This window comes from Loxodonta africana, chromosome X, assembly GCF_030014295.1.
Source record: "Loxodonta africana isolate mLoxAfr1 chromosome X, mLoxAfr1.hap2, whole genome shotgun sequence".
In the NCBI taxonomy this organism is placed as follows: domain Eukaryota; kingdom Metazoa; phylum Chordata; class Mammalia; order Proboscidea; family Elephantidae; genus Loxodonta; species Loxodonta africana.
In genome coordinates, this window is record NC_087369.1 from 154044179 (window position 1) to 154069234 (window position 25056).

General features: G+C 40.6%; 1 long non-coding RNA gene across 2 annotated transcripts in view; it reads right to left on the reverse strand.

Annotated features, from left to right (window-relative positions):
• The window catches only part of LOC111748069 (uncharacterized), a 44263-nt gene extending 22314 nt beyond the window's left edge, over positions 1–21949 (reverse strand). Inside the window, exon 1 of one of the 2 annotated variants that reach the window (XR_010319649.1) lies at positions 20556–21949. This is a non-coding gene — a long non-coding RNA (uncharacterized LOC111748069). The remainder of the gene's footprint in view (positions 1–20555) is intronic. The other variant, XR_010319650.1, reaches the window with a different exon arrangement.
• Between the last annotated feature and the right edge of the window lie 3107 nt (positions 21950–25056).

Below are 25056 nucleotides of genomic sequence, written 5' to 3' on the forward strand. Positions count from 1 at the left end.
AAATCTGCAGTTAAAACCCTCTAGTGCATTTTTATTTCAGTTATTGTACTTTTCAGCTCCATGTTTTTCTATTTGGTTCCTTTTTATAATTTCTATCTCTTTATCGATATTCTCTATTTGATGAGACATCATTCTCCTGGTTTCCTCAAGTTCTTTGTCCCCGGTTTCTTCTAGCTCTCTGAGCATATTTAAGACACCTGATTTAAGCCTTTGTCTACTAAGTCCAAAGTCTTCACTTCCTCATGAACAGCTGCTATTAATTTCTTCCCCTCTCCCCTCCCCCGCACCGTAAATGGGCCATATTTTCTTGATTGTTGCATACCTCATACTACTTCTGTTGAAAACTGGACATTTGAATATTATAATGTGGCAGCTCTGGAAATTCTCCTCCTTCCCTGCAGTTAACTGTTGGTAATTGTTGTGGCTTGTTGTTTGCTTGTTTAGCTACTTTTCTCAACTACTTTTATAAAGTCTGTATTCTTTGTCTTGGTGGCCACTGATGTCTGAGTTGATTAGCTTAATGGTCACATAGTGTTTTCACAGTTTCCTGGAATTCCCATAGCCTAAGAAAGAAAAAAAGGATTCTCCTAGTCTTTGCAGACTGGCTCTGTGTTAGGACACTCTTTCAATGCTTAGCCAGGCCATTTACAATTTTGCCTTATCCTTCACTTCTTTTGTCAGCCAGATGTGAAAGCTCAGAATCTTCTCAGGTCTTTTCTGTGCATGTGTCAAGTCCTGGGCATGTGTGTGCCATTGTTGATTCTCCAGTACATGTGAGCTTTTAAAAACCCTTATTCCTCCACATATCTCCTTTACCAACCTCTTTCTTCTAAAGCTTTTTAGTCTGTCTATTGCTTGTCCTGACTGTTTTCCTTTATCCCAGGCTGCTGAAGCCAATACTTGTTCCCTTAAATGCTTTCAGCACACTCCACCAGGCAAGCTGCTCCAGCCCTGGGAACACACCTAGTTGGGCAAAACAAAGGCAGGTTCTTGCATGGATCCTTCAAGGAGACACCAGACAGGTCAAAACAGACAAAATTTTTTTGTGAATAAAGTCCATGTTTCTCCCTCTGGCACTATCACCCTGCACCAGAAGTGAGGGTGCCGTCCTCAAGGCAGTCTAAGGATTGGGGGATGATGGATAGCAATTTAAATTGCCACAATACTCTTTTACTGCAAAGCAGTTGCTTATTTCTTCTTTAAGCCTTCTCCTGGTTGTTATAATATTTTGACTAGATCCAGGGTTCTGACAGTCTTTGCCACCTCATTAGCTGCTTTTGTGGAAGGATGGAGCACTGTGTTGTCCTCCTTGCCAATTGTTTCTGCATTTAAAAAACACTCACATTTCTTGATGGTGTCCCTAGGTATCTTATGGACAATGTACCTGCTACAACAACCAAGCACGAAGAAGTGAAGTGAGGTCACAGGTAATGTGGAGTTGCCACTTAGATGGATGAGGAGAATGGTGTGCCTAAGGCCGAGGGAGCAGAGTTGCTGTCCCAGTGGGCCTGGAAGAAGGAGCTGAAGCCCAGGGCAGAGGGGCTTCCACTTGGAATCCAGAGTGTGGCCAATACCTAGCGTTTGGAGGGCAGGGCTATTGTGTAAATGGTCTCAAAGAACAGAAGATTATTTTCAAAGCCTTGAGAGCTAATGTAATGTGTTCTGCTGACTTGCTTGGTGCGTATTATCCCTTCTTTCCCTCCAGTTTCTCCCATTTATAATGGAAATGTCTAGCTTGTGCCTGTTCTGCCATCGTACCTTTGGAAGCAGATAACTTGTATTCTGGATTTCACAAACGAAGAGGAATTTTTGGATTTTGGACTTTGAGATGGTTTAAGACTTTTTCTATGATATGATGGGGCGAATGTGTCTTACATGTAGCAAGGACATGAATTTCTGGGGGCCAAAGATGAAATGTCATGGATTGAATTATGTCCCCTCCAAAATATGTGTCAACTTGGTTAGGCCTTGATTCCCAGTATTGTGTGGTTGTCCTCCATTTTGTGATTTTCCTATGTGTTATAAATTATAATCTCTGCCGTGGTTAAAGAGGATTAGGGTAGGATGTAACACCCTTGCTCAGGTCACATCCCTGATCCAATGTAAAGGAAGTTTCCCTGGGGTATGGCCTGCAACAATTTTTATCTTAAAAGAAATAAAAGGAAAGGGAAGCCAGCAGAGAGTTGGGAGCCTCATGCCACCAAGAAAGCCGTGCTGGGAGCAGAGTGCGTCCTTTGGACCTGGAGCTCCTACACAGAGAAGCTCCTAGTCCCAGGGAAGATTGATGACAAGGACCTTTCTCCAGAGAGAAAGTCTTCCCTTGGTTCCTCCTCCTTGGTCACACTTTGTACTTCACCTTTCAGGGCTTGCTGGGACTTAGGTCTAGCTATAGGCCTAGGAGCCAAAATCGGTAGTGGGGAAGAGTTTTGAGGACATTCAACATTGTCTTGTAAAGCACCTGCCTCAGTTGATGCCGCAGGCAATGACTCAGACAGGGGCTTTTTAGAGGAAGCTGGGCTAATCTCATTAGATGGGAGTGGAGGGGCTAATGATTTTACTGGGTGGGGTGGTTTAGCAGACAAACATGGAGTAATCTTTCCAAATGGGAGTGACAGGGCTGGTTCTGTTGGCAGGAGTGATTAAACGGAATTTAGGAATTTACATGCTCAATGTCTCCAGCTTTCTGATTATCTGCCCATATGTCCCCATCCCAAGTTTCAGGATCCCATTTCTTCCCAATCAATGCCTTCACTTTAACTTCAGACACCTCTCGAGGTTGGCAGTTGAGTGAGTGGTGTAATTCAGCCACTCTTATGATAAGACTCTCGGTTTGGCTTTTGGCAATATCAGCTCTGTTACTACAAGAAATGAGGCTTTCTTTCAAAGCACAAGTGGAAACTTTGAGGTCATTTTATGTGGCACTTGAGCTTTGACTCTGAAGCCCTGAGTGCATCTCTTTTTTTCACGTTTGTCTAGTGCAAGTAGGATCAACCAACCTGCTTCTTTATACTTCTCATACAAAATTGTAGAAAGGTATCACACATGCAATCACCCAATACCTGATCTATTGGCGGTGATATTTTGCATATCAACATCTTTAAGACTGACCAGACTTGAGAACCAATTTAGAAAACTCATCCTTATAATTTTGTTTCCCTAGAACCACTCTCGGTACCAAATGTCTTAGGCTGGGTTTTCCAGAGAAGCAAAACCTGTAGAGCATATAAATATATAGAGAGAGAGATTTCTATCAAGGAAATGGCTCACAAGGTTGTAGAGGCTGGAAATACCAAGTCCGTGGGTCGGGTTTTTCCAGATGCATGTAGCCATAGGGGCTGGCAAACTTAAGATCTGCAGCTCGGGAAGCAAGGCTCTTGTTCACAGGCTGTGAAGATCGATGAATCCCAAAGATCAGCAGGCAAGACTGCAGGTAAGCTGCAAGCTCAAGTCCCAAGAACTGGAGATCAGATGAACAGGAGCCAGCTGCAGGATCCAGAGCCAGCAAAAGCCCCAAGCCCTGCCAGAATATCCATTTACATTGAATGCAGGCCACAGGCCCAAAGAAACTCCCTTTCATATGACTGGCTACTCACAGCAGATCCCATCATGGAAATGATCACATAATATCAAATCTCATCATGGAAGTAATCACCCCATCATACGACTATCAAATCACTGAGGATCATGGCCCAGCCAAGTTGACACACAACCTTAACCATTACATCCTTCATCTGAGTCTGCTACCAAAAGGAGCCAGCCCCAGAGCATGGGGACACCATGAGTTAGTCCACTTGGTGCTCTGAAGGGCAGGACAGGAGGCAAATGCCAACAGGTACTCATTTGACTTTGAGCTGTGTCTGCTAGTCCCGCCCACACTGAAAGGAAACAGAGGCCTTGCCCCCACAACTTCCTGTGCCTAACCTGCCAGGAAGCTGCTATTTCAGTCCTCATTCTTCACTCACAAGGTTTTGCACCAAGATTCCGCCAGCGTACAGATCTCCTGTAAGGCTTTAGAGGAGAGGGCAACGAGGTCCAGCTTGGGGACCGAGCCTGTTTCATCTCTCCACGGCGGAGATCTTTCTCAACTGCTAGGCCTCATGGGAAGGAAGGCGGAATGTCTTAGTGATTTTAAAACTATTTCCTCACGATGGCAGTAGTGCTACAGATATGCAACAAACCCTGCCCCACAAGCATTCTTCTCCCGCCCATCCAGTCTGGAAAAAATGACACCAAGAGGCACAGCTGCCAAGAAACATGGCTTCCTTTAGTCTTGCCCAGTTGAGGAAATCTGCTTTTGGTTTCCATCTGAATTCAAACTGAGTTCTAAACACCCATCCTCATCACGCATATTCTATTTTTAAGAACTCAATTTCCACTTGACCTAAACTTCACATTTCTGCTCTTCTTCATTCAGCATTATATCTCTAGGATTTTCCCAAATTATCAAGTTGTCTGCGTCTATGGCCTAAGGCTCAAGGAGGCAGGGCGAATAGAAAGACAAAAATTCTGGAAGAATCAAGCGCTGGATTAGGGCAGTTCTAGGCTTCAGGCCACTTGTTCCTTAGCTTGGTTTACTTCCTAGGCTCCCAATGAGTCCTTCACCATTTTCTAGGTTAGTATCTGGGTTAAATGAGAGACAGCTTTTGGCTGCAGCCCTAAGAGGAGAACTTAGATACTTCTCATCCCTGTGTGCCATACAACACCCCACCGTGAGCGATACATATACTCAGGTATGTATATATTCCAATCAGAGGTTACTCATAGTTTTTTCTCACGGCTTCATCTTTTAACATGGGAACACAAACGCTTTTTCAGTTCATTAGTTTTGTTTATTTTGTTTTTGCCTCATTTAAGAAAAAAAATATATTTCACTTTATTTTTTAAAATTCTATCTCTGGCAACCAGTGTTACAAAACAATATGTGTATTAATCGTTTAATGAGAAACTAATTTGCTCTGTAAATCTTCATCTAAAGTACAATTAAAAAAGAAAAAAATCTACCTCTTTTCATTTGCAAAGTAAGTTTTTGCTTGCAATTGCTTCAAACAAGACGGAAATGTATCATTAAAATAAATGACAAATATTACCTAAGAGCCTAGAAATATTAAAAAGTGTGATCGATGTCCAATTCATTTTTTGTATATGGTGGGCTACAATATTTGGACCACTTCTCTACCTTCCTCTACTGAAGACAAAATATACAGAGGATGGAATGCAAAATTCTCCTTAAGAGTATCAAAGAATTCAAAAACAGCAAGGAACCACGAGATTAAAATCTACGGGCACAGAGAGTTACGAGGAACCCCAGTGCACTGGGCCAGTCCCTTTTGCCTACTGGGTATTTGTTTGCCTGGGCAATACTGTCCTTCAGTTTCAGGATCTCACAAGTGGCAAAGAGAAGAGGATAGGTAAAAGCCTGAGAGTACCTGTAACTATTAAAAATACTTAAATATCTTTTCATTTACAAAGTAATGTTTTTGCTTGCAATTGCTTCAAACAAGAAGGAAATGTATCATTAAAATAAATGACAAATACTACCTAAGAGCCTAGAAATATTAAAAAGTGTGAAATAGATCGATGTCTAATTCATTTTTTGTATCTACTTAAACATCTTCCCCCATACTTAACTATCTTCCCCCACAGGGGTACTGAAGGTCTTGGTTACACAATGAAAAAAGAAACACGAAGTTAAAACATGAGGATTAGAAAAGAAAAGAAAAACTGTCATTATTTGTTTAAGATACTATGGTCTACATAGAAAATACAAAGGAATCTAGGGTTGGGTAATTTATTATAAATAAGAGAATTAATAAAACTGTCAAGGTATAAGATCAACATATAAAAGTAAATTGTTTTTCCATACATTAACAAAAATTAGAAAACATAATTTTTAAAAAGATACCATTTAGAATACTATGAATAACTAGGCATAAAAGATGTGTAAGATATTTAATTAGAAAATCATATAAAATTACTGAAAATTAGTAAAGAACACTCAAATACAGATGGTATGATCAAATACAGAAAGCTATATCATAAAGATATTCTCCCCCAATTCATTGATTCAATGCTACTCCATTTTATCATTACAAAGTGCCCCCTCTTTTTATGTTTTAGTGCTTCTAACCTCAAAGTACACTTGTCTAATATTTATATTGCCACTCTTTTCTTCCTTCTGTCTGTAGCTGTCTGACATTTATTTACCCATCTTTAATTTCCAAACTCTCTATAATTCTTGGCTTTCAGTGACTTAACCATAAAAAGCATAGTTTTGTTTTTCTTTTTATAGTTTTGTGTTTTTTTTTTTTTTAGTCCAATCTGACAATCTCTGTCTTTTAGGAGAATTCAGCCCACTTACATTTAGCGTAATGAAGAAAACGGTTTTATTTCTCCCGTCCTGCTTTATGTTTATTATTTCTGTTTTCCTTTTTTGTTCTGATCAAGTTGCTGATTATTCCCCTTTGCCTATTTGTTAATTTCTATTATTACTTTAACTTCTTTGTGCTCATAAACAGGCATATATTTCTCTAATCTCATCTTAAACACAATGCTTAATGTCGTCCAAGGCACAGGTTTCTCAGATCAAAATTCTTGATTTCTCCTTTTTCTCAGGAAACCCTGGTGGTGTAGTGGTTAAGTGCTATAGCTGCTAACCAGAGAGGGTCGGCAGTTTGAATCCGCCAGGCGTTCCTTGGAAACTCTATGGGGCAGCTCTACTCTGTCCTATAGGGTCGCTATGAGTAGGAATCGACTTGACAGCACTGGGTTTGGCTTTTTGGTTTCCTCGCCCTCAACGCTATCCCAAACTGATATGTCCATTAAAAATTTTATCCTATTTCATGCTCTTGCATTTTTCAAACCTCAAAAGTTTTTGCTTAAATTGTTTAATATTTTAGTTCTATGCTTACTGGAATTTCTCTTCAGTATGTTCCTTGAGTTATGAGTGTTTAGTGCTTATGTTACTCATTCACAGAGAGTCTATCCTTATAGTTCAGATTTAATGTCTTTACTTCTATCTCTTCATCTCCATCCACTTGAGGTCTCTGGTCTGGAAAATCCGTTTGGCTAAATATTTTTTCAAGTGCCCCTATGGCATGGCAAACCAAACCCATTGCCATCGAATGGATTCTGACTCATAGTGACCCTGTAGGGGAGAGTAGAACTGCTCCAATGGGTTTCCAAGGAGTAGCTGGTGGATTTGAATTGCCAACCTTTTGGTTAGCAACCAAGTTCTTAACCACTGTGCCACCAGAGTTCCTTGTGCATATCTTTACTGTAGTCTAGACCTCAATGAATCCTTACAGTCTGAAAATCCAGGCCTTTTTTAGCTGTGGGAAATCCTCTCCTTTTGCTTTAAATTTGCCTTGTCTATTCTGTTTTGTAAACACTGAAGTTGTCAAGGATTTTATTTTACGTGTTTCCACAATCAACACCCATGGGAACAGTGGTCAAGAAATCAAACGATGTGTTGCATTGGGCAAATCTGCTACAAAAGACCTCTATAAAAGTGTTGAAGTGCAAACTTTGAAGACTAAGGTGCACCTGACCCAAGCCATGGTATTTTGAATCACTTTACATACATGCGAAAGCTAGACACTGAATAAGTAAGATCGAAGGACTGACGTCTTTGAACTATGCCGTTGGCAAAGAACAGTGAACATACCATGGAATGCGAGAAGAATAAACAAATCTGTCTTGGAAGAAGTACAGCCAGAATGCTCATAAGAAGCAAGGATGGTGAGACTTCATCTCATGTACTTTCGACATGTTATCAGGAGGGACCAGTCCCTGGAGAAGGACATCATGCTTGGTAAAGTAGAGGGTCATCGAAAAAGAAGACGACCCCCAATGAGATGGATTGACACAGTGACTGCAACAATGGGCTCAGGCATAATAACAACTGTGAGGCTAGGCAGGACCAGGCAACATATCGTTCTGTTGTACACTGGGTTGCTACGAGTCGGAACTGACTCGATGGCACCTAACAAAATCGTTCTGTTTCATTTTGTTTTTCCCATTCTGTAACATCTTTCAGTCATGTGTCCAGACTCTTAGATATATCTCTAAGGTTATTACTGTTTTCCTCATTTTCCTATTGTTTTATATTTTCCTCTGTGTTTTGAGATATTTCATACAGTCAATCATTATACCCTCTCATTCGATGTCAACTGGTTCTCAAATCATCTATCTAGTAGTTTAGTTTTTTTAGCTAAATAAAGCCTTTTGTGATGCATCTGAATTAAAAAAAATTTTTAATTCAAATTGTCATTTTTCTCATCTAGCAACTCTGTATGCTGGGTCAGAATTCTGTTTGTTCTGAACGATCTTCCTATCTAAGGCTCCTAGGCTCCTTTAAGTTGGCTTCAATTTATCTTTTTTTGAATTACTGGGTAACAAATGGCTTGAACTTCATAGGTGGTAGAGTATGAAATGTTCTCTATCCCTGTGGGCTGCTGGAAAACCAATAACAAAAATAGTAGCTAATATTTATTGAGCATTTACCATGTACCAAGGAATATTCTAATGAACTTGATGGAGTTTCATACATTTATTTGTCACAACATCCCTCTGAAGTTAAGTACTGTGATTCTTGCCACTTAATAAAGGAAGAAAGGTAGCACAGAAAGTTTAAATACCTTGCCCAAGGTCACAGAGGTAGTAATAGAGCTGAATTCCAATTAACTAAATATTCTATATTAGACAAAGTTTATTTTTTACAAATAGGAAAACAGCTATTTTCATATTTTTAAATAATACTTTGATATAACTGAAATATATTGTTAAAATGCCCCTGAAATACAAAAGGGTAAAAGCATAAAATGAAAAATAAATTCAAGGAAATACCCAATTTTTGTAACCACTGTCAAAGAGAAAAATTAACAACAGACATCTTACTTTGATTTTAAGGCTTTTTTTTTTTTAACCCATAAAACCAAATTAACTGTAAAAAAAATTCCTGGCCCAAAATTAATCCTGCCAGTAGCTTTTTTCATCCAAAGTTGCTATTCTTTCCTGTTCAAAAACAGGCTTACTTAATTTAAATTTCTGAAGGTAGCATGCTGCAGGTAGGTGGAGGGCCAGAGACCACCTCATGACCTGATATCAGTTGATTACAGTAGAAGGGGGTGGGCAGGGTTTAATCAATAATGTCAAGATTAGCCAATGGTTGATCTTTAATACCTCTCCCTCCTCTTTATAAGCTTCATTGTAACTAGTCTACTTTGAGCCATTTGCTTTTTTGGGAATCAGAATGGTCTCCCTATGTGCATATAGAATAACTGCTCAGAATAAATCTTGTGTTTCAATTTCTTTGAATTTTTAGTACTTTTAACAGCATGTTTCTATATATGGAAGTAAAGATATATCAACATGCTTAGGGATATAAAACATAGTAAGGAAAACACAAAGATGTGATCAGTTTTTTCTCAAGGCCGTTGAATTATAAATAGGGTGAACATTCCTTACTTTGCCTTGGGAAGTCACAGTTTACAGCAGTCCTCAGACTTGGATAATAAATTATGTAATCACCTAATTAGATTGAGTTGTTTATATTCCCTACTTAATTGCCCAACTCACTATAAAAAATGCATTGTTTCTATAATCTTATAAATCATTGTTTTTGCCAAAATGAAAACATGAACATATAAAACCCCAGTGCCGTCGAGTCAAACATGAATATACATGAGGCATAAAAGAAAGTATAAAGATATAAGAAAAAAGTCATGTGATAATGTTGAATTTCAGCATATTACTTAAAAACCTATGTAAAGCTTGACTCTAATGTCCTTAAATGAAAATAATTAAATGTGAATATTTGTTTTAATATCAGATTGAGCAACTTGAAAATGTTACTACTCAACTCTACATTGTCTGGAAAGACATTTAAAAAGAGGGAAGACATTTTGGTTACTTTCTAAAATATGTGAGCCCTTTGGAGCCTGGGAAATGAGCCAGGTCAAGGTCCACAAGTTGTGGTGACTACGGAAGACCTCTTCTCAACCTTGAGATTACAGCAACATCTTTTCCTTAGTCTTGGATCCCTGAGACTTGTATCCTGATTCAAAAAACTCGGAAAATCCTGAAAGATATGTTGACTGAAGAACAGCAGATCTGCGAAGCCTTGAACTTTTGAAATGGAACTGAAGTGAAATTCTTGAAAACAAAAAATACCTGATGAGGGTGGATAGTTTAAGCTTCAGTTTGATTTCAGATGTTAACATGAAGCAAAACTGGAGCAAAAAAAGCAGATTTCCCCCAAACAGGACTATAAGTAAGGCAGTCATGCTTCCTGGTTCCTTGGTCGCTCAATGGCCCTTTTTTCAGACTAGATGGGAGGGAGAAGAGGTCCAGGGGCAGGGCTAATTGTCTTTTCTGGAGCAATACTGCCATCAAGAGGAAATAGTTTGACAAGAATCAAAGTTGTTAGTGCAAATTCCCATAAGGCCTAGCGGTGGAGAACAGTCTGGACCTTTCTGTGGCTGAGTGTGCGCTGATCCCAAGCTGGACCTCCTTTACTTCAACTCTGAGGCTTACTAGGAGGTCTGGACAGTGGAGGGATCCTCATCAAGAAGATGGTAAGTGAGGGGCCATAACTGGGGCAAGGCTTCCGTGTCTTCCCAGTGAGGGCAGGGCTAGAGGAAACCACTCAGAGGCTATGCACGGCATCTGTATCTTTCTCTTGTACCTGCCATTTCCAGAATGAGAGTCTGACTGGCACAAGCTATCCTTGCACTCTGGGGCCTAGGCCCCCTGTGGCAACAGTGTGTGTGTGTGTGTGTGTGTGTGTGTGTGTGTAGGGGGGAGAGGCGGTAATCTCAACTCCAGGTGACTTCTAACAATAGTCAGTGTTCTTTGAAGGGTGTCAGGGACACCCCAAGGTCTGCTGCCCCATTGCCTGGAGCAAGGAAGATCTAAGGAGAAGAAGAACTTGCCAGCTTCCCAAGCTAATAAACCCCAGAACATCAATAGGAGTGCAAGAATGGAGAAGGCCTGGAGGAATTTTCTGAGCCCAGGAGGCAGTTGGTTTACAGCTGTTTTCAAGGACCCAGTGTGAAGGCCTACCCACTTAGAGTGACCTGTTCTCATCTCAGCTCTCACAAAGGGTCAAAAGGGGTTCTTTAGCGGTTGACATTCCACATTCCCCAAAACAAGAAGGGACACTTGAGGACCATGACTGTTCATTCATACTATCAAATATTACTCTCTCTACTTGCTTCCTAGCCTTTTACTGATGAAGATTCCTTGGAAGCCTGACAAGATAGCCTCCTTATGACAAGATATCATAAGCTCTGCACTTGGCTGTAAACTGCTTCCTCTAGTCCTGTGGCACAACGGTTAAGCGCTCAGCTGCTAACTGAAATGTTGGCAGTTAGAACCCAGCCAGCGGCTCCATGGGAAAAAGACCTGGTGATTTGCTCCTGTAAAGATTACAGTTTAGAAAACCCTATGGGGCAGTTCTACTGTCACATGGAGTCACTATAAGTCGAAAGGGCACCTAAAAACAAGAGTCTTGCCCACACTGGGAGGAAACCAAACCTGGCATGACTCTGTATGCCAGAACTTCCTGCAGTTGCCTGCTGAGTCCTGGCCACTCACTAGCCAACTTCTATAACTACATCACAACTTTGCCCCCAACTCTGGGAAGGTCTCAGAGATGACAGCAAGGAGGCCAAGCTTAGGGCCAGGTCCTGCTCAACCTACCCATAGGTCTCACCATCCTCAACTTCTGGGTCTTTTGCGAGAAAGCACCCATGCCTTATGCATTTGTCAAATTACTGCCTCATGATGGCGGTAGTGCTGCAGATAGACTGACAAACCCTGCCCCCATGCGCTCTTCTCCCACCCATCCAGACTGAAAAAACGCCACCGAGACAAAGGTACCAGGAAACACAGTTGCCTCAGATCTTGCCCACTTGCCCACTTTGAGGAAACTTACTCTTACTCATACTGTTTTGCTTTTCACTTTCATCCAAAATCAGAGTCCTGAATTCCTCAGCCTCATCAGGCATCTCTTTTCATGCATTACTTTTCCATCAGACCTTGGCTTCGAGGTTCAGCTGTTCTTCTTTCAGCATTAATTTTCCAACATTTCCCCCAGTTATCAAGTCTTCTTCTTCTGGAGGCAAGTTTCAAAGATCCAGGCTTAAGTGGGAGAAAAAAAACTGGAAGCTCCTTGACTTGGCTTCCTAGCCTCCCAGAGTCCTCTCTCCATTTTCTAGGAGACAGTAGGCCTTTTGTGTTTGTTGTCATAGAGTCGGTTCTGATTCATGGCGACCCCATATAAGAGAAGAAAACATTGCCTGGTCTGACTCCATCTTCCCAATTATTAGTACGCTCAAGTCCATTGTTGTGGCCCCTGTGTATTTCGAGTATTTTTTTTCCAACCTAGGGGGCTCATCTTCCAGCACTAGATTGGGCAATATTCTGTTGTGATCCATAGAGTTTTCACTGGATAATTTTTGGAAGTAGGTCGCCAGGCCCTTCCTAGGCTGTCTTGGGCTATAAGTTCTGCTGAAACCTATTCAGTATCATAGCAACCTGCAGGCCCCCAACAACTGAACGAAACGTTGCCTGTTCCTGCACCATCCTCACAAAAGTAGGTATGTTTGAGCCCATTGTTGCTGCAGCCAGTATGTCAACCCATCTCGCTGAGGTCTTCTGCTTTTTTTCTGACTCTCTACCAAGCATGATGTCCTCCAGGGATTGGTCCCTCCTGATAATGTGTCCTAAGTGAGACAAAGTTTCGCCATCCTCCAAGACAGACTTTTTTCTTCTGGCAGCCGATGGTATTCAGTATTCTTCACCAACACCAAAATAAAAGCTTGTTATTGTTGTTAGGTGCTGTCAAGTCAGTTCCAACTCATAGCGACCTTAAGTATTACAGAACAAAACGTTGCCGGATCCTCACAATTCTCATTTCAGTCACTGTGTCCATTCACCTATTTGAAGGTCTTCCTCTTTTTCCCTTTTTTTTTAATAAAGGCTCAACCCACAAAGGGTGTTTTAAAGTTGATTCCGCATGATGGCAGTAGTGCGGCACAGTCTAACATTCCCTCCCTCCCCCACCCGCACTCACACACTCTTCTCCCGCCCATCGAGTCTGAAAAAAGCGCCACCCTTAGACAGAGGCGCCAAGAAACATGGCTGCCTGACTTTAGGCCCTGGTTGAGAAAACCTGCCCACATCCACGCACTTTTGCTTTTGGTTTTCATATGAAACTAAACTGAGGTCCAAGCTGCCCAACGGCATCACGCATATTCTCTTTTCAAGAATTTAATTTCCACTAAATCTGGTCTTTAGGTATTCACTCAGCATTCTCTCTCCAGCTTTTTCCCAAGTGATCAAGTTGTCTGTTTCTGGTGGCAAGTCTCAGGGACCCAGGCCTAAATGGCAAAATAAAATGCTGGAAAACTTAAGGCCTAGAGGAGGTACCAATCCAAGTGTCCTCAACCTGGCTCATCTGCAAGGCTCCCAAATTCTCCATTTTCTGGGTGAAGAATCAGGCCTTAAGTATTGAAATGTTGGCAGCCTTTTGGCAGTAGCCGTAAGAGGAGGGCCCAGATAGCTTTCATTACTATATGCTATATGATGCCCCACATGGCAGAATATAGATATATACATACATACAATATATAAACTTCAACCAAAAGTTACTCAGTTTTGTCTCATGATTTTATTTAACACTGAAACACGAGCACTTTGCCTTGTCATTAAATGGCCTTCAACTGCTTATAACTGTTGTGCGTGAATGTGTGTTATGGTTTATCTCTTAGAGATCAGTATTAAAATCATTTTCTCATTAGTAACTACGACATGGTACATGCAAAGGATTTAGAAATAACCATGTGCTGAACAGGAAGAAAAGCACTGCCATAAAACCCGTTAAGACCACCTTTTGAATTATGTCCTTCCATTCTTTTCAGTACACACAGAGTTCTATATTTACGTTCATATACAACAATAAATTTATATTAAAATTAGATACGTTTTGTATCAGAAATTTTTACTCCTGATTCCTGGGGAGTTTGACAATAACACTTTTAAGAGTTGACAAGTCCTCATTTTTAGTAAATAAATCATTAGGAAAAAGACTGTTCATTGTCCCACTTATTAAATCTATTTTGTTGTCACTGAGAAATTTCTCAATTCATAAAGCTATGTTACAAAAGAAACTTATGATGTTAAAAAAATTACCCATGATACCATATTCCATGTGGTATTCTCAAGGGTCAGATTATTGTATCCTTTTTTTGCTTAATATACACTAAGCTGACATATATTCTTAAACCCATTTTGGTCAGATACTATATATTTATACCTAAAAACAAGTAGGAAACATTTTTAATTTTCTCTTTAAATTTTACCAAGAAGTTCTTCTACACATATTTGTTTTGGATTGGTTCTCAAATTACAAATATGTTAACAGCTTCCCTTAAAATCTCTTAGAATACACAAATTTATCAAGAACTAATGAAAACACTTCATCCCAAATCCCACTTTCCCAAATGAATCATTATAAGCAGGTTGGTGGGTACACTTGTTTATACATTATAAAAGAGATACACAAGTGTTCACGAGAGCTGATACCATTTAACTAGATTTAGTCTGTCATCAATAAAGAAAAAAATAAAAAATATATATTTTTCAATATTTCTCCATATTCCTTAGAGCACTGATAGACTCACACATACAAAATTAACATTTCCATTTCTTTTCTTCAAATCCAACCTGGTCACATTCTCTACACATAGTTTGGTGCCATGATTCTCGATGAGCACTTTCTAATAACACTAACTATTCATGGGGGATATGATAGTTTTTTATCATTAAATCTCATAGCATTTCTTTACTGTTGACCAAATCATGAGAATAATATATGCATCTGGAAAAGATTTAGTAAACTGAGCAAATATAAAGGGTAAAGAAGCAATACCCTAAGTCACAGAAGCATGATAGATAACCCGCTGATATTTGATTTACTGCATTCTGCTTTTATTATATATATATAATTGTGTGTGAGTATATGTGCATGGATTTTCAGGGTTTATTCGTATGAATTTTGACTTACATAATTAAAACCAAAAATATTTTTGCAGTTTGAGTTGCTTCCTTCTATCATAGTTTTCTCAGGTCTTTCTCACATAGGCCCCTTCATGTGTTGTTAAACATGCTTCAGAATACTGGATTTTCTGTTAACTACAATTTGGAAATAGCATCTGTTTGCATAACAAGTGAGGCCTTTCAATGTTCCTGCATGTACATAAAGGTGTGTATATTTTTTAGAGAAAAGTAAATCTTGCAACATGCGATTTTCTTAATTATATATTGGGCAACGTTGGTTTCTTGAATTTGTGTCTCTGTGTGTGTATTAAAATATAAGTCTTTCTTGTCAACATGTCAAGATTTCAGACAGGTATAAAGCTAAGACCAGAAAGGAAGACAAAACTTTGGAAACATCACTCTAGAAAGTTAAATACTGTTAGTTGCTTGGTTAGAAGCTCTGGAGATATTTTCCTTATGCTGGTTTGCTTTTTTGAATCCATATATATTTATGCCTTGGACTTGAAGTAATCATGCATGTAATAAGTAGAGAAAGACAGGCTTTACTTTCCAACTTTGTTTCCTTATATTAGCCACCTAGGATAGTTTGATCCCAAAGATCCAACAGTTTGCTTTTTAATCCCTGAATGAAAGGCCTGAACATCTCTCCTGATAAGGAAACAGAATAGACTTCAGTCCTTCTAAAGGCTTAGGACTACCTGTTACAGCTGAACCTGTTGTAGCTGAACCATGAAAAATGGACCCTTTGCCTTTCCCCACTGTTCACTTTTGCAAAGGAAACCTCAGTGATTCTCCTTGGGTCCACCTCTCTATTTCCTGTGGAGTATGGACATGTGATCACTTTTCAAAGGCAGACTCTCTGGACAAAGGATACGCCCACATGAAAGATTAACCGATGTTGACCAAGTGACCTCCAAAGAGGTGAACCAATTGACAATGCTTCTCACCTGGTAGGAGCTTATCTGAGTCTACAAATCAGCACACAAACTGGGCATTATCAACAGCTTCATTTTCAGTGGTTCCTTTAGAGTTATGATGACGGGTGAGAGGTAATAGGGGTAAACTTGTTTAATTACAATTCACTTGGGTACTGGTGAATTTGAGAATCTCTGCTAAAAGATTTTTGTGTTTGTTGCATGGCCTTCATTGGCTGGGAAGTATCTGCTCTTTGCTTTGCCAACTTTCTCACTCGGTTATTTTCCTTTTAACTTTTCATTTTGGAACAGCTCTTGATCTGAGATGAGTGTCAATGTTGAAGGGTACTTATGGTTGGAAACAGAAAGACTGAAATCCAGTAATACTGTCCATGGTGTCATGCTTGAATTCCTGGGACACAACAAGGTGCTGTTGATTTAGGCTTCCATCCACTACCCGGCCAGATGCAGTCTCTTAATGTAAAACAAAATGTGTGAACACAAAATTCTTGAGCCTGAGGAATTCCAGGGGTAGAGCCACCTCTGATGTCATCCACAATTCCAACTTCAGATATGGGACATTGTCTTCACATATTTGGCTTCCCCAATCCAGCATATGGTCAAATCAAACTGTTACTTCAAAGCAGATGCTTAGCCTGACGCAAGGTTTCTCTCTCGGTCTGCTTTAGCTGAAGTAGGCTGGAGGGGCCAGAGGTCACTTTACACATTCACAGGGTACTTCAGACCATTGAGGCATGCTTTCTTAAATGTTTACAAACTCTCCTGGGAACCAATGACACCCACGTCCACAGGCCATCACTGAATATGACCAACAATAGCTTCAAGGACTGCTAGTCTCAGTTACAGATATCAGGAGAGCTAATTTCTCCAGGGACCACATGGTCGTTGCAGTAATTGATAGAAATTTGCCAGTAGATGTTGTAGCTTCCCACTAGGTCAGCAGTGTTCAGGAGGTGATCAGACATTACAATAGTGCACCAGAAAAACATTCCTTCCTCTTCTGCAAGAGGTCAGCTACACATACCATCACCGGTACACATCATTGGTACAGCTACTAACACCATTACTGGCACCCATCTGGACAGTGAGTCATAAGAAATTGAAGGCATTTCTTGTCATACTGGGGCAAGTGTTCTGGGACCCTGATGTGCTCAACTCCCTAAAGGAGGATATCTTGTAAGGCCTCGAAGGAATCTTCATCACTAAAAGGCTAGGAAGCAGGCACAGAGAATAATGTTTGCTTCTATGAACGAAAGGAGCCCTGGTGGTTAAGCACTTGGCTGTTAAGCCAAAGGTCAGCGGTTCGAACCCACCAGCTGCTCCGTGAGAGAAAGATGTGATAGTCTGCTCCCATAAACATCTATAGCCTTGGAAACCCTATGGCGCAGTTCTACCCTGTCCTATAGGGTCTCTATGAGTCAGAATCGACTCGACGGTAATGAGTATAGTATGAATGAACAGTCACAGTCCTCAAGGGTCTCATCTTTCTTTGGGGAAAGCCAACTGCTAAAGAACTCCTTTCTGTCCCCTTGTGAAAGCTGAGATGAGAGCAGGTCCCTCTAACGGGGCTTGGCTTTCACATTGGGTCCTAGAAAATAGCTGTAAAGGTACTGCGGCTGCTACCTCCTGGGCTCAGAAAATTTCTTCAGGCTTTCTTCATTCTTGGTCCCCATCTAGTTGTACACATCTACACCCCTACTGATGTTCTGGAGTTTACTGACTTGGCAGGCTGGCAAGCACTCCTCATTCCTCCTTGCTCCAGACAATGGAGCAAGTGATCTTTGGGTGTCCCTAAGACCCCCAGAAAGCACACTGTTAGAAGTCACCTGGAACTGAGATCCCTACCACCACCATCCCCCTGCCAAGCTCTGACACTTGCTGCTACAGGGAGCCCAGAATCCCAGAGTGCAGGGGTACCTCATGCCAGCCAGACTGTCTCATTCTGGAAATGCCAGGTACAAGAGACAAAGGCTCAGATGTTCTGCATAGCCTCTGAGTGGTTTCCTCTAGCTCTGCCCTCAATGGGAGGACACCTCAGTCCCGCCCCACAATTTCTTGTACTTGGGTGCCAGGTAGCTGCCTGCTGAGTCCTGGCCCCTCACTTATCAGCTTCTTGACCAGGGCCCCACCTTTGTTCAGAGCTTATAGAAGGACTCAGAGATGAAGGAAAGAAGCCCAGTTTGGGTTCAGGGCCCACTCAGCCTCCCAAAAGGCCTGGGAGTTTTCACAAACAACTTTCGGTTTTGTCAAATTACTTCCTCACGATGGCAGTAGTGCTGCAGGTAGGCTGACAAACCCTGCCCCAACACGCTATTCTCCCACACATCCAGTCTGAGAAAAATCCCGCCAAGAGACAAGAGAGCCAGGAAACATGGATGCCCTGCATCTTGCCCAGTTTGGAGGAAATATGCTCACTGTGGCACTTTTGCTCCAGGTCTTTATCTGAAAAGAAACTAAGGCTTAGATCTTGTATCCTCATCAGGTATCTTTTCTTTTCAAGAATTCATTTTCCACTAGACCAAGGCTTCACACAGATCTACTCTTCTTCACTCAACCTTGATTCCCAGCATTTTTCCTTTACCAATTTGTCTGCTTCAATAGGCAATTCTTAGGAACCCAATGATAAGAGAGTAAAGAAAATGACAGAAACTAAAGTCCCGTAGAAAAGCAGATCTAGGCACCAGGGCATGTAGTTCCTTACCTATCTCACTTCTTATGATCCCTGGGAGTCCTCCTCCATTTTCTGACCTAAGCATTAAAAACCCTTTGCTGTTGAGTCGATCTCCACTCATAGGGACCCTATAGGACAGAACAGAACCACCCAATAGGGTTTCCAAGGAGCAGCTGGTGGATTCGAACTGCTGACCTTTTGGTTAGCAGCCAAACACTTAACCACTGCGTATTTTGAGTTGGAAGCACCCATTTGGTTAGAACCCTAGGATAAGAGTCCAGGTCATACAATGCCCCACTTGTTGCGACAAATATCCTTGAACATATATAAGTTCCAATTAGAGGGTTCATGATTTTGTTTCATGGTGTCACCATTTTACATTGAAACGCAAGCATGTTCCCATGTTATTAAATGACCTTCAACAGCTTCCTATGACCTTACTGTGCGAGTGTCAGTGTTTTTTCTCTTAGGGATCAGCGCTGTATTTTCTCCTTCGTAACTAAGACATAGAGCTTGCAAAGGATTCAGAAAATAACCATGTGCCGATGAAGAGTAAAAGTAGTATCATAAAACTTTGTATTAAACAATAACCTTTTGCATATTTACTTCCACTTCTTTTAATACTTGCAACACAGTTCTATATTTATGGCCATACACAACAATAAATTTGCATTTAAATTGGATTTATAGAAGTATCAGGTTTTTTATTTGAAATTTTCACTTCTGATTCCTGGGCAGTTTGAAATTGTCATGAAAAATTAGCAAGACCTGGATTTTAGAAAATAAAACATTTGCAAAGTGCTTCTTCACTGGCCCATTCATGAAAAAATATTAAGTTCTCACTTAAAAGTGTTTGGATTCATACAAAGATATAGTAATAAGTGGGACATAAAATGCCTATAAAATCATCACTCAGCAATCTTTTTTTTTTCAGCAATCTTAGATTTTGAGATCTCATTACCTAATCACTGCTATGCTGACAAACATGTAATTTTAAAACTAGTATTGGAACAGGCACTATATATTTATTTCTCAGAACATTAGGGCTTCTTTTTTTATCCTTCTTAAAATTTATTCTAAAATTTTATCTTTAAAAACTTTAAAGAAAGAGAAAAGAGTTCAATAAAAGAAATTTGAAATTTACTTCCCTAAAATTCAGTCACGCAGATGTGTAACCTAACAAAGCTTCGAGGTCAATGAATTCACATTCTTTCCATACAACTATAAATCTTTCATTAACGTCTGTTTATATACGCAGAAATACAAATAGATATAAATGTTGACCGAGAATGTCAAGTTAAAACACATACTAAAACACTGACCATGCTTGCAAATATATTGTTTTTAAAAATGTTTACACACATATAGATGGAGATGTGAGAGAGAGAGAATATGTGTGTGTTTCCATCTCTTTTTAACATAATTGGACCCATACATGGTGTCGTTCTGCAGTCTTCATTATCACCTTATGCTGTTTGCATACTTCCATATCAATATAAACTTTTGAGTGCTTGACTTTTAAAAAATATATTTTACTCTAGAAGTTCTTTCTGTTTCAAGAAATTACAAAATTTATACCTTCTCCTGGCAAAGCATTCAAATTTTGAAAAAAGAAAATGGAAAATAAATGGCATCTCAATCACAATGAGAATAATTTAAAAATGTCTTTGTCATGCATTCTCATCTCTTCCCCTTGCTCATATAATATGTACCTTTAAAAAATAATGTTTCAATTTCCTCGTGCCTCAAGCATTTAAACAAGTTTACCTCACTTATAGCTTGAATGCTTTTCGAAAATCATTAAATATTCTTTGGAATATTGATATATTTTCAAAATTTGCCACCTGTTTTTGCATTTCTAGAAACAATCATGCTTCTTTACAATGTACCTGCTACAGCAGCCAAGTATGAAGAAGTGAAGCGAGGTCACAGGTAATGCCACCTCCGGCACATAAGAACTTTTAAAATGTGGATTCATCTTCAGTACTCTTCACTGTTTTTGTCCCCATCTGTTTGTGCATATCTGCTCCCCTAGCAGAAGTTCTAAACATCTTGGCTCGGCTGGGTGGTTCCACTTCTCTTCAGGTCCTCTTAGCTCCAGGCAGCGGGCCTCCAGACATTTGGGTGCACCTGAGACCTCCAGCAAGTCCATGGTCTCCTGCTATATGCCACCTGGAACTGGTTTGTCCTCCAGGATCAGACTCTGCTACTCAAAGGGCCCAGCCCCAGATCATAGTAACACCATATGCTAGCCTGCCTCATGCTGTGAACTACCAGAAGAGAACAATGCCCACAGGGCCTGCGCTTGTTGGTTAGCAGCTTCCTCTAGCTCCGCCCACAGTGGGAGCAAACCAAGGCCCCACCCCGCTACTTCCTGTGCCTGGCCTTCCTGATGGCTACTGGCTCCGTCTTGCTCCCTTACTGGCCGACTTTTACGTCTTGATCCCATGTCTGTTCAAAGCATCTAATTGGCTTGTGGAGGGTGCACTGAGTTCCAGTTTGAGGCCCAGGCCTGCACAGCCACCTCACAGAATGGACATTTTCAAGCTAAAAACCATCTCGGGGAAGCAGCCTCGGGGCTTTTTCCAGCTATCGCCTCACGATGGCAGTGTTGTTCCAGAAATGCTAGTCAACCCGGCTCCCCATGACCTCTTCTCCCACCCATCCTGTCTGAAAAAAATACCGTTAAGAGCAAGGGTACTAGGAAACATGGCTGCCTAGCATCTTCCCCCTCTTCCCGTTTGAGTAAACCCTCCCACATTGTTGTGCTTTGCTTTTGGTTCCCATCAAACTGAGGTCTAAACCACCCGCCATGCTCAGGCATCTTCTGTTTTCAAGAACTCAATTTCCAAATTACAAAAACTGAGACAAGAAATGTAAAATCTAAAAAGCCCTATATTTATTGAAGAAATCATGTTCATAATTATAAACGTTCCCACAAAGAAAACCCCAGGCCCAGATGGCTTCACTGGTGAATTCCAGCTCAAATTTAAAAAGAAATTATATTGATATTGCATAAAACTTTCAGACAATAGAAATAGAGCATATAGATCCAATTCCTTTTACGAAGTCAGCATTTCCCTTATAATGACACCAAATAAAAACATGACAAGACAAGAAATTTACAACCTAATATCCCTTATGAACATATATACCAAAATCCTTAAAGGATTAGCAAATTGCAACCAGCAATATGTAAAAGGTATTTAGGTAGATGTAATATTCAAAAATAAATCACGTGGTCACAACTGCTAGAATGACTATAATAAAAAAATGGAAAATAACGTGTTGGCAAGAACGTGGAGAAACTGGAACCCTCATTCACTGCTGGTGAGAATGTAAAATGGTTCAACCACTATGGAAAGAGGTTGGCAAACCCTCAAAAGGTTAAAAATAGATTCACTATGTTGTTGATATGTGCTATCGAGTTGGTTCTGACTTATAGCGACCCTATATCTAACAGAACAAAATATTGCCCAGTTCTGCTCCATCCTCACAATTGTTGCTATATTTGAGCCCATTGTTGCAGCCACTGTGTCCGTCAATCCCTCTCGATGGCAAAAAACATTGAATATACTATGGACTGTCAGAAGAACAAATTTGTCTTAGAAGAAGTACAGCCAGAATGCTCCTTAGAAGCTAGGATGGCAAGACTTTGTCTCCCTTGCTCTGGACACGTTATCAGGAGGGGCCAATCCCTGGAGAAGGACATCCTGCTTGATAAAGTAGAGGGTCGGTGAAAAAGAGGAAGACCCTCAATGAGTCTCACCGTATGACCCAGCAATTCCATTTCTAGGTATGTATATACCTAAAAGAATTGAAAAGTCACTCAAACAAATACATGCAGACACATGTTCATAGTAGCATAATTCACAATAACCAAAAAGCGGAGAGTCCAAATGTCCATCAACCTATGAATGGATAACCAAATTGTGGTATACATCCTCCTTCAAAAAAAAAATCCTGTTGCAGCTGAATTGATTGCAACTCACGGCGATTCCATGTGGTTACAGATAGAACTGCTCCATAGGGTTTTCTTGGCTATAATCTTCATGGAAGCAGATTGCCAGGCCTTTCTTTTGTTCAAACCACCGACATTTAGATTAGTAGTCAAGTGCAGACCCTTTGTGCCACCCAGGAACATATGGGATATTATGAGTAAGGATGAGGTGAGGTTGAGGGCTTTTGTGAGTGTAGGAAAATTCATCTCGAACCTGGACTACTACTATAAAAAGCTCAAGAAATGGTGGAGGGCTTTGATGGATTTGAGAGGTGAGACTGACCCTCTAGACAGTAATTGGCAAACTATGACCTACATGATAAATCCAGCCTGTGGCTTGTATTTGTAAGGCCTGCAAGATAAGAATGGTTTTTACATTTTTAAAGAGTTACTAATAAAAACAAAGAAGAATATGTGACAGAGACCTCTGTGGCCTACAAAGCTTAAATTGTTCACTATCAGACTTCTTAAAGAAGAAGTTTGCTGTCCCCTGTATCTAGAACCAAAGATGTCTTCACCGACATAATGCTCTAGTTAGCGAAAGAGTGATTTCTAGAAACATCACTGTGGTCTAATGTGCATTTCCTCTTCATGGAGATGGCTGCACTGAAGTAATCATAACATGGCCCAGACAAGCATTTTATGTAAGGCCAGGCCCCAGAAGTATATCAGAATGACATCCAGACACAAGTTATAACCTTATCTATGAGATGATCTTTTGGGAAAACAAAGGAGATCATTCCCAAAAGAAATGCAGAGGCCTAGTGAATTAGGGGGCGACCCTTTCCGGAGGGCTTTCTTGCTACTGTCACACAGATCAAAGGGTCACTGCTGGAGTTCTGCTTTCTACCTTCAGGTCTTGATTTCTTAAAAGAAAGCAAGCTGAGAGGGGAAAATGAAGGAAAAGACAAGAGTCCACTGGGATCTTCGTTCGGGGACTATCATTTAGTCAAAAGTAAGCTGAGAACTATAGACCCCAGGATCTTAACTTTGAGAACTCTGTTAGATCCTTTGAAATCTCTTGCTTCTGCATGTGATAGCCCTGCTGTTCTCTGAATGTCTCCCTGCCCAATCAATAGTCAAGTCCTTAAAGGAAGAAGTGTCTCGGTGCTGGCCATCTGGGGTCACAAGGTAAAGAGGACTAGTAGGGAGTGACTGTCATACCCCCTTCTGCAGCCGGATTTTGGAAGAGGAGGAGGCAGAACCACGAAGCAGAGTTAGAAATAGCAGTTACAGGGAGGAGAAGGGTGGAGAGGAGGGGAAGAGAAAGGAAGAAAAAGGTGAACTACACATACACAGAGAGAGAGAGAGATGAAAACCTCTATTCTTATCTCATTCTCCCGGAGTGATCTGTTGGGTTCTTTCTTTTTCCCCCCTCTTTTGGAATCGACTCGACGGAAATGGGTTTTTTTTTAATGGTTTGCATTTTATGAAGCTAAGTTATGTCCACCAACGTTCACAAAATGCCAACAGAGACCTTTACAGAAAGTGCCACCTTTGACTCCAGTGGTTTGAAAGCAACCATTTCTTAAATGAAGTTGTTTACTTGATTCCATTCACTTAGCAAACATTTATGGAGCATCGGCACTGTGCCAGCCGCAGTGTTACGATCCCGCCTCTTAGTCTCTGGACTATAATGCATGTTGCTTGGTAACGAGAGATGGACTTTTCATAGAATGAGAGATTTCTCTTTCTCACACTGGTTCTTATTTTTAAACAGAAATAATGTTTCAAAGTGAGAGGGCCAGGGTTCGGGTGAAAGCCTGGGATGGGTGTGTATTAGAAATGATTTCTCAAGCTACTTGGTAATGAAAAATAGGAATTTTATATAGGATATGCTGGTGTGTAGAGGACTGAGATGAGTGTGTATGTATAAGGATGAGGTTAGGTGAGGGTTTTTGTGAGTGGAGTGACATGGCAAGGAATGGTTATGAAAGAGTATCAGCAGAGGGGAATGGGTCAGGAAGGGAATAATGGTTCAGGGAAGCCTATTTCACATTTCCCTTCCTAATTTTAATAAGTAATTTTTGTAGAGGATATAAGATCATGTTCATTTTGTAGTTGGGATAAGGGTCAGGCATGCCTGTTTCTCACATTAAAAAACAAACCAGTTTCCGTGGAGCCAATCCCAACTTATGGTGACACCATGTGTGTCAGGGTAGAACTTTGCTCTATACGGTTTCCAATAGCTGATTTTTTTCCAGAAGTAGATCATCAGGTTTTCCTTCTGAGGCACCTGTAGGTGAACTCGAATCTCGAATCTTTTGGTTAGCAGCTGAGCGCATTAACCAGGGTCTCCCATTACTTATTTTTTTTTAAAATACAGTAATTTTACATATCGTAAGGAATGATGTGAGGAATTAGGATGAGCTCTCGATCAGGTATGCAAG